Source organism: Antechinus flavipes, chromosome 1 (assembly GCF_016432865.1).
Source record: "Antechinus flavipes isolate AdamAnt ecotype Samford, QLD, Australia chromosome 1, AdamAnt_v2, whole genome shotgun sequence".
Taxonomy (NCBI): Eukaryota; Metazoa; Chordata; class Mammalia; order Dasyuromorphia; family Dasyuridae; genus Antechinus; species Antechinus flavipes.
Window position 1 is genome coordinate 515,669,101 of NC_067398.1, and position 9,825 is coordinate 515,678,925.

Sequence of the window (9,825 nt, forward strand, 5' to 3'; positions counted from 1 at the left end):
TAAATAAAATCTGGCAAAGTGATTACAGCAGTATGATTCATATATTCATTATGACCAGATAGGGTTTATATCAGGCATGCAGTCTGATTGAATATTAGGAAAACCATCAGTGTAATTGACCATATCAGTTACATAACCAACAGAAATCATATGATTATCTTAAGAGATTCTGAAAGAGCTTTTGACAAAAAAAAAAAAATCATTCCTATGAAAAACACTAGAATGCTAATAAATGGAGCTTTCTTGAAGTGATAAGTAGTATCTATCTGAAATTATCTGTAAGCATTATCTGTAATGGGGATAATCTAGAATCCTTTTCATACAATACAATGTATATCAAGGATATACATCATTAGTGTTATTTAATATTGTATTAGAAATGCAATTTATAACAATAAGAAACCAAGGAATTGAAGGATTTTGTATGTGTTATGAAGAAACAAACATACCACACTTTGCAGGTGACATAATAATATAACTGAAAAAACCCAGAGAATCAACTAAAAAAAAAAAAAAAACTAGTTGAAATAAATAATAACTGTAGCAATGTTGCAGGAAATACCTCCCAAGACAAACTCAGGAACTATATAAATATACACAAATATACATAATTTTCATGCAAATAAATTCAACTCTAATCAAATGGAAAATATTAATTGTTCCTGAATAGCCCCATCAAATATAATAAAAATGATCATTCTATATAAATTAATTTACTAATTATTCCCCAATCAAACTACCAAAAATGATTTTGTAAAGCTAGAAAAAATGACAAAATTTATCTAGAGGAATGAAGGGTCAAGGATGTCAAAGGAATTGATGGGGAAAAAATGGAAAGGAAGGGAGTCTGACCACACTTGATCTCAAATTGTATAGAGTGGCAATCATTTTTTGATCATTTAAAAAAATCAGGTAATGGCTAAGAAACAGAGTAGTGGATTATTGGAATACTATGTTAGGTACTAACTACATAATAGTAAATTATCAGAACAATTTCATATTTGATCATAAACCAAAAGACCACAGTTTTTCACAGAAGAACCCATTACTTGACAAAAAAATGCAGGAAAAACTAGAAAGCAGTTTGGCAGAAACTAGACATAGACCAATATATCACCCTGTATTCCAAGATAAGTTCAAAATAAATATGATTTAGACATTAAAGGGTAGTTCCGTAGCACATTAGGAAAGCCTGAATTAATTTATCTATAGGATATATGGATAAAGGAAGGATTTTTGATTAAACAAGACTAAACAAGATCTAGAGAGCATTAACAGAAGACACAGAAACTAAAATGGATAATTTTTATTATCTTATGTCAAAAAGGTTTTGTACAAACAATAGCAGTATATCCAAGAGTTGAAGAAAAATAGAAAATGGGGGAAAGTATGGCACATTTCTCTGATTAAAACCTTATTTCTCAAATATATAGAGAACTAAGTAAATTTTATAAGAATGCAATTTCATAAGAATGCATTTTCCAGGTGGGAAGAAAGAGAAAGGAAGAGTAGGGAAGGGAGGGAAAGAAAAAGGAAAGGAAGGGAAGGGAAGACAGAGAAAGGAAGGGGAAGAAAGGCAGGGAAGGAAAGGGAAGAGTTTCTTGCTACAGAAAGGGCTGCCACAAACATTTTTGCACATGTGGTTCTCTTTCCCTCCTTTAAGATCTTTTTGAAATACAGGATCCATAGAAACATTGTTGAATCAAAGGGTATGCAGTTTGATAACTCTCTGGGCTTAGTTCCAAATTGTTTTCCAGAATGATTGGATCAGTTCACAACTCTACCAACAATGTATTAGTGTCCCAGTTTTTCCACATCCCCTCCAAAATTCATCATTGTCTTTTCATGTCATCTTAGCCAATCTAAGAGGTGTATAGTAGTGCCTCAGAGTTTTCTTAATTTGCATTTCTCTGATCAATAGTGATTAAGAGTGCCTTTTCATATGACTAGAGATGGTTTAATTTCTTCCTCTGAAATTTGTCTGTTCATATCCTTTAACCATTTATCAATTGATAAATTTAAGTCAATTCTCTATGGAGATGAGGCCTTTATCAGAACCTTTGGATGTAAAAAGTTTTTCCCAATGTATTGCTTTCCTTTGCTTTCCTTCTAATCGTGAATGCAATAGTTTTGTTTGTTCAAAAACTTTTAAACGTAATTTAATCAAAATTATCTATTTTTTATTCATTAATGATTTCCAGTTCTTCTTTCTCCACAAATTCATACCTTCTCCACAGATCTGAAAGGAAACTATGTTTTGTTGTTCTAATTTGTTTATTATATCACTCTTTATGTCTAAATCATGAACCTGTTATGACCTTATCTTAGTATAAAATGTTAGGCAACACAACAAGATAATGTCGAAATGGCTTACCACTTTCCTATAAGGTGAGAGAAGTTTCTCTGTGTAACCAAATATGTCTAATATTCTCTCTTTGATCCAAATCTGATGAGTCTAAGATTCACATAATGTTCATCACCCTCCCTTTTATCTCTCAATAAAATAGATTTTCTTTGTCTCTTTGTGAGATGTAATTTCCCTCATTTTACCTCCACTTTCCCTTTTTTCTGGTTCAATTTCTTTTACAGCCCTAGGTTCTTTTTTATATTATTACTGTAAAATAAAATTATATATGCACTCTCTATTTTTACCCATAACAGAAATACAATTCTCAAGAATTCTTTTCTTATTACATTTTATGCTTCTCTTGCATTCTATATTTGGCAGTCAGATTTTTTTGTCTGGTCTTTTCAGCAGAAATAAATGGAATTCACCTGTTGTGTTGAATGTCCATCTTCTTCCCTGAAAGAAAAGGTTCAGTTTAGCAAAGTAGTTTATTCTTGGCTGCATTTTAAGTTCTTCTGCCTTTTGAAATATCAGATTCCAGGCCCTTTGCTCCCTTAAGGTGGAAGCTGCTAGGTGCTGGGTAATCCTTATTGTGGCATTTGAATTATTTCTTTCTGTCTGCTTGCAATATTTTTCCTTGATCTGATAGTTCTGAAATTTAACCATGATATTCCTTGGAGTTTTTAATTTGGGGTCTTTTTCAGGAGGAGTTCAGTGAATTCTTTCAATGACTGTTTTAGTTTCTGATTCTATGACATCTGGGCAGTTCTCTTTGATGATTTCCTGAAAAATAATGTCTGGGATTTGTCTTTTCGTCATGGTTTTCAGGAAGTCCAATAATCCTTAAATTTTCTCTCCTCAATCTATTTTCCAGGTCAGTTGTTTTCCCAAGTAGGTATTTTACATTTTCTTTTATTTTTTTCATTTTTTTGGTTTGCTTGACTGATACTTGATATCTCATTGAGTCATTCATTTCCATTTGTTCTGTTCTGATTTTTAGTGAATTATTTTCTGCATTTACTTTTTAAAAATTCTTTTTTATTTATATCCAATTGGATTTTTAAATGAATTGTTTTGGATTTTTTTTTCCATTTCACAAATTCTATTTTTCAGGAAGTTGTTTTCTTTTTTTCCATTTTGTTAACTCTATTTTTAAGGAGTTATATTCTTCCATTTCACTAGGTATATTTTGTAATGGATTTTCTTCAGATAATTTCTGTATTTTCTTTTCCAAACCCTCTTATAAAGTTTTCATTTCCTTTCACTATTTTTCTTCCATCTCTTTTTAAAGATCTTTTTGAATTTCTTCTAGGAGAGCCTTGAGTAATGGGGACCAGATTATATTACATTTTGGGGCTTCATCTGGACATGATCTGCTTTTAGTCTCCTAAGGGTTTGAACTCTGTTCTTCTGAGTTCTTTTTGCTTTTTTACTCTTTTAAAGTTGACATCTGCTTTTAGGGTAAGGCAGATTGCTCAAGCTTCCTCTACAAGCAGCAGCAGCAGCAAAGCTGACTGACTTCAGCTGTTGGGTATTCATGGCCATGTCCCATGAATTTCTGGCTTTTGGGGATTCATTATTTATCTCTTGTGTTTCTGCTGAATGTTTTATAGCTTCTCTGCTGATCTACTGGCTTGCAAACAGGGCAGAGTAGCCAACACTGCTGTTATTCCTCTCCATACATTCTCTGGTGCACGGAGCCCATACCCCTGGGACTCTGTGCTGCCTGTACTTCCTGGCATCTGTGCTCAGGCTACTTGCACTTGGCCCACCTCCCTCTGTGCCAGATCACCTTTTCTAGTGATCTTTGAAATTATTTTCTGCTGGTAATTTGTTACACTCCCAATATTTGTGGGTTCTGCCAATCCAGAACTAATTCAGAGGCTAGATTTGGTAATTAATCTGAGGGTCATAGAATGAACTCATAAAGGAATATGTCCTCTCCACCATTTTGGCTCCATCATTATTATACCATTATTTATGGTACCCTTTATCTAGATCTACTTTCCCTCCTTAACTCTTATAATAAGATCCATTTTTACTCTCTGTCTGAAATCAGAATTGTTAGCCCTGTTTTTTTTTTTTTTTTCACTTCACCTGAAGCATAATAATACTGTTCCAGACTTTTACTTTTATTCTCTGTGTTTCTCTCCATGTCACATATGTTTCTTATAAACAACATCTGTAGGATTCTGTTTTTAATCCACTCTCATTCAATTCTATTTTGTGGGAGAGTTCATCCCATTCATAGTAACAGTTACGATTACCAACTCTGTATTTACCTCCATTTACCTTCATTTTCTCCCCTGTATATACATTTTTTCCTTTTTTTCCATCCTGTCCTTAGTCCTGGTTTTTTTTTTTTTTGCCCACTCCACCCACTACCTTCTCTTCTATCTTTTAGTAGTGTTTTTTAACCACTGCACCCACTAATTTATCTTCTATCCACCCTGCCTTCTTGTCTTATCTTTTTCCCTAGGGTTTCTGCCCTCCCTTCTCTGTGACTTCCTCTTAACAAATAAAATAATCACTTTTTCACTTGTCATTTAAGGTTCTCAGCAATCTGGCTCTAGCCATCAGTTCAAAAACCTATAGTGGAGCTCCCTAACCAAGTATAAGTTGCATTGTTTTGTTAATGGCCTCTTTGTATGTTTTTGGTTTCTTATATTTTAGTTTTCTTCACAGATTGTAATCCAATGATCTTATCTACTTGTGCACTTTGACCAAGGTACTCCCATCTCTAATTTTTAGGCATTTTCCAGAACCTAAAATCTTTTTTCTCCTCACCCATGCCTTCTGGCTTTCCTGGCTTCCTTTAATTCCCATATGATACCCCACTGGGCCACCTGGTCCTAGATCTTTCCTTTGCACATATCATTTTCAACACCAAGTAATGGTTATTTGTGCACATACTATACTCCTCTTATCTGCTCATTTCCCCAGCCTCCTCCTCCTCAAAAAAAGAAAAAAAGAACATTGGAATCTTTGAGGTTTTGGCACTAGGTTCTATGGTGAACCTCCTACCTTTCCCATTTTAGTCACTATGTTTATCAAATTACACTATATTGAATATCAGAGTAATGAATTGTCAAATTGAATTTGTGGCTTATCTTCTTACAGTTTTTAAATAGGAAGCCTACCTTGTTGTTGGTGTTATTTTTGTTTTCGCAATGAAATCTACTGTATTTAAGGTACACCTTTCAAAGCAGATACTTGTATAGTCTACCAAAGTCAAGTTTTCCTTATCAGATATAACTTGCATAATGCCATCCAAACTTTATAATATTATTCAAAATTATCATAGAAATCCAATCTTTAAATTTTAATACCCCACCTGGACACTCCACCAAATTATTTTGATCTGTCAGTAAATAGAGAAAGTACAATGTTCATAATTGCCTCCTACAACATATAATCTATTATGTTTCCATGGAATCAATTTGTTCTTATGGGTGGAATTTCCTCCATGGAATATAATAACTTTTGAACAATTCATAGATCTATAAATGATAATAGATATAAACAATGCTCCTATCTCTGATGTTTACTTCTCTTTTTTCAAAGGAGGAAGCTGATACTCAAGGAATTCATACTAATTGTCCAATTTCAAATAAGTACTAATCATAAGAGTCAGGATTTAAACTCAGGTCCTCTGACTCCAGAGCCAGATTCCATGTCCAATGTCATTTGGTTTTGCCATACTTTTGTGCCTCTTCTGACTAAACAGGCTTAGACATATTTTCCTCAAGGTATCCTAATAAATATAAAAATATAAAAATGAAAACACTTTTATTTTTGTATTTCTACATTCTTATCTATTCAACTAGATTCAAGTTTTTAGAACATTTATTTCTTTATTTTTTGCTGAGGCAATTGGGGTTTAGTGACTTGCCCTGTGTCACACAGTGTTAATTGTCTGAGGCCAGATTTGAACTCAGGCCTCCTGACTTCAGGCTGGTACTCTATCCACTGTGCTACCTAGCTGCCACTAGATTTAATTTTTTAAAAGGGAATTTTTTTTTTCTGAAGTGAAACTATTAGATTTACCTTTGTAATTATACACAATTCAAGCCTAAATTACTATGGAGTTATTTTATGTGAATTTAAAAAAATAATGAAGATTAGATTCATTAGAATGAAAAATTTGGAGCATTTACCTTAGTAAAATTATGAGATTGTTATTTGTTTTAAAGTTGAAAACTGTATTGTCTAGTAATTTTTTCTAATGTTTTCAAGATGTGAATTGGAATATTACTCTTGCAATTTATACAAGAATAATCTCTGACTTCAAAACATGCCTCTTGTCAACACTCATAACTCACTTGTGAAAATACAGAGACATAATGTAGTTTTTGTACTTTAGATGTTTCTGCAGAACTGTGGGTGGTCTTTTCATTAACAGATGTGGTGACTGCAGTAGAGGCTTCACAGTCAGTGTCTGAGATGACTAACTTGCAATGGTTAAAAACATCTATAATGTCTGGATTCCAACCCAGATGTTTTAACACAATTGCCTCTCTTCATATGGAAAGAAATATTTAAGCCAAGATGGTTGGGTGGATGAGCTGCAGTGTACCAGGGAGAAGCATTGTTTGTGAATCCCAGAATGTTAACTTATTCATACTAGCTTCAACATCTTTGAGTTCCTTAGTTTCACTTTCCTCAGAAGAGCAATATGAACTGAAAATCATTGGCAAAGGCACTCACAATTGGAATAGTTTCCTTTCCTGGTGTTCCAGTGTGGGGTGGAGAGGAGGACATATGTTCTGTTTGCAAATTCAGTTGGGAAACCAGGTGATATAACATTGTAGCTAGTAATCCCACACATGGGATAAGTTTTTCTTCCTAAAATATTTCATCTCACCATATTGCAAAGATTATCTAGATTTTCCAAATGCTCTGTTGGGGTGAATATATTAATTATTAATATCTTCAGTCTTCTCTAGCTCTATCCTTCACTCAATAGTTAAACATGTTTAAGTACCTATTATGAGCCAGACATATGCAGTACACTGGGGACAAGAGTTAAAATAAAACATAGTCTTTACCCTCAAGAAATAAATTTAGGATGCTGAAGGGGAGGAGAAGGCACCCAACTCAGGATATACTGGAGAATCCAATAAGAGAAGTACCCGAGTATTGCAGCTCAATGAGAAATAAGATGTTTGAGGCAAACTACCTTCTTAAATGATGGTTTGAAGTGCATAGCTTCTCCCTGGAGTTAGAGAGAATCCAGACTAGTGAAGAGGTAGAGGAGCAATGCTGATGACATCTTACAAGAGAATGAACCTATCCCAGGAATAAGGTTCCTGGGTCATAGTGAAGAAATCAGTCAAAGTAGTCTCACAGCCTGAGGTACAACAATCAATTTGTGAATTACTTGGTTTGTGTCATTTAATTTTCCAAATATTTATTCTCTTTGTACTAAATTTTATGCTGTAATTCTTCATAATTTTACTAATACGGAAAAAATAGAACGATTCAGTGGAAAGAACTCTATTGTTAATCATAAGACATGTATCTGGAATTAAAGGATCTGGATTCAAATCTGAATTCTAATGATTACACTATGTGAATTTTGACAAATACTTTAACATCCCTGGGCCTCAGTTGTTGCTGCTATTTCTTATATAAAATAACTCAAGTTACACTGGTCTCTGAGTATTAGTGTGGTCTCAGAGACCAGTGTAACGAGTTATTTTATAATTTTTATAATTTATAATTTTTGAGTTACTACCTGGATGAACCTGTGAACCCCGTGGACAAATTATTTTACCACTCTGGATTTTTCCCATATCTCTAAAATGAAGAGGCTGGCTTGTATTATTCTTCAGCTTTCTCCTAAATCTATATGCTTCTTTAATTCTTTACATAAGCACCTTTAGTTAACAAACTTTAGTTTTTGTTTGTGAATGTGTGCTTTTTTAAGTTTGATGTGAAAGAAACTATATTTCCTTAGTTTCATTTGGAAAACAAATGATGGTAGAGGCTCAATAACCAAATATGGTGTGATGATAGCTTTGCAGAGTTGTTTGAATTTTCTAGTTTTGCTATTCCACTGTTTTCAAAATAAATGAATAAATAAATGAAGAGAAATAAATGCAATTTAATTGAGATAACCTTTAAAATAATATCATCCACAAATCTTTCCTGCCAGGCAGGGAGCTACATTATATGCATACATTTAAAAACACTGTACCAAGCAAAAAACCAGCTTCCTTTGGCTTAATTAGCCCTTACTTCAAATGAAGTTAGGACATAGCAAAAAGCTATTGGTTAATAAACTGGCTGAAAGATATCATTTCTACTGTGGTAAGAGAATTCTCTAATCAGCTGCAATGATTACAGTGAGGAAAGAAAATATTGACATCACTCAATATCATTTTTTCAAGGGTCTTTTTTCCTCCTCCCCTTATCCTAAGACTTAAATGTAAAATGATATAGGAATAAACACTGCAAGCTTTGACAAGCAAATAATCTTAATTTCTAAAACCATTGTCTATCCTCTTTCAAAAATAAATGCATCTGTAGCAATAAAAAGAAAGTAATTAGATTAATACATTAAATGAAGTATGTCTTTATTTAATATTTAAATTGCTAAAGGATTTTTTTTTATTAATTCATTCATCCTTTCATTTTGGAGGTTGCTATGAGAAAAAAGACTTCAAAACACTTAAAACTGAAGTTCTATTAACTACAACCATTTGTAGAAAGTGAAAGGCCATTTGTATAATATGTAGGCTTTGGTGAATTAGTTGTTTGTTTTATTCCTTTTCAAGCAAAAATGAGATATTATGTCAGGGAGGGACAGAAATATAGAGAAGAAAGTTATAATGACTCAAATATTAGACATTCCACATTTTATTTTGGTGAATTTGCAAACTCCATATAAGGTTATGTTTTGGAAAAAAAATAGTTATATTATAGTAACAGTAGATAGTTTTATTTTAAATAAAATATGTGTAACCCATATCTCAGGACTTTAATTTCTTGTTTTAAATGAATGAATCTAATCTAATCTTCAGAGTTGACTCCTCACTCCACCCCTCACCCCTCAAAAAAACCCTGCTTTTCTGGTTCACGTTGTATCCACTCAGAGTTTACTTTGGGGAATCTTAAAATAGTTTAAGACAATTAGATGATACCAAGACTTCTTGGTATCAGGAAGACCTATGTTTAAATCTGGTCTCAGACAACTGTTACCTATGTGACCCTGAACAAGTCAATTAACCCAGTTTGCCCGTTTCCTTATCTATAAAATGAGCTGAAGAAGGAAATGAAAAATTATGCCAAAATCTTTACCAAAAAAAAAAAAATCACAACGTTGATCATGAAGAGTTGTACTTGATTAAAACTCCTGAAGAACACTACATTATAATTTATATCTAGGTTTCCACAGATGTCATCAAAAAGATCCCCCAGCTTTTCTACATGTACTTAATGCAGGCCAGCCTTTATTTCACCTCCACTAAGAATAA